Genomic DNA, 1,100 nt, shown 5'->3' on the forward strand with positions numbered 1-1,100 from the left:
GCAAGAAAGCCTGTAAATATCAAATAAATGATTTAATATGAGTTCACTAGTGCGATAATGCGACATGGTTTATGAAAGCCAAAAAGATAACTTAGTGTATTTTCCCCGTCAGTAAATAGGCACGGCATCCAAACTGTCTGTGATAAAAGCATATTCTATAATAGGCTACTCAAGACAAGTTTTACACCTCTTGTTACTGATACTCGTTTGGTATACACTTCAACGTTATATCAAAATTTCAAGAAAAAAATTCATATCAGAAAATAAATATATATATTCTATATCAATTAAGGCCTAAATATTTTAATATTAGACTAGGAATCTGAAGAATAGTCTCAAGTCTCAAATGCATAATAAAATACTTGTAGATTATTCTGTCACGTACGCTGTGTACAAAAACACGAAGAAGAAGAGAAAGATTCCAAAAAGTCTTTAATCCAACACATAGGCAATACAAACACAGGATAGCATTAACAAGACCGGACAAAACTCAAATCAACCACAAGGACTTAAATGCATGGAGCAAACAAAGGGAACTACCGGTAATTAGGATGCAGCTGAATGGAATGACTCAATCAAATCAGTAACCAAAGTAACAAATAACGAAAGTGACAGGCAGGGAGAAATCAAAGAGAGAAATCAAACTTAAACTGAACATAACTGTGACATTCTGGAGGCAGTTCAAACAGTTCAGTCAGGGTGCTGTGTGTGAACTCGAAAGACAAAATTACAAATTCCTCTTTGGTTTTCAAATGCCTTCCCTAGCACAATTCAACCCCACATAGTTAACAGTACTCGGAGACATTTGACCAAAACTTTAGTCTGCTTCTGTTTGAAAGACTAGCTTTAAGAATACAGTGCTTCATTCAGCACTGGCATACAGTGTGTGCATATTCCAATAGAAAACTAACCAGCTCAAGACCTCGTTTTCCACCCCCCTGCCTGCATGTTGCAAGAGGAAATACTACCAGTAAACTGAGGTAAGAAAACTCTGGTAAACACTAGATTAAAAATAAAAAAAGCACAGATAATTCCTTGTTCTTTATGCAAGACCTGCAGTTTGATTTGTGTATATATCTGTATTCATTCACTGGAATAGG

Source organism: Sinocyclocheilus grahami, unplaced genomic scaffold, assembly GCF_001515645.1.
Source record: "Sinocyclocheilus grahami isolate Dianchi unplaced genomic scaffold, SAMN03320097.WGS_v1.1 scaffold911.1, whole genome shotgun sequence".
Classification (NCBI taxonomy): domain Eukaryota; kingdom Metazoa; phylum Chordata; class Actinopteri; order Cypriniformes; family Cyprinidae; genus Sinocyclocheilus; species Sinocyclocheilus grahami.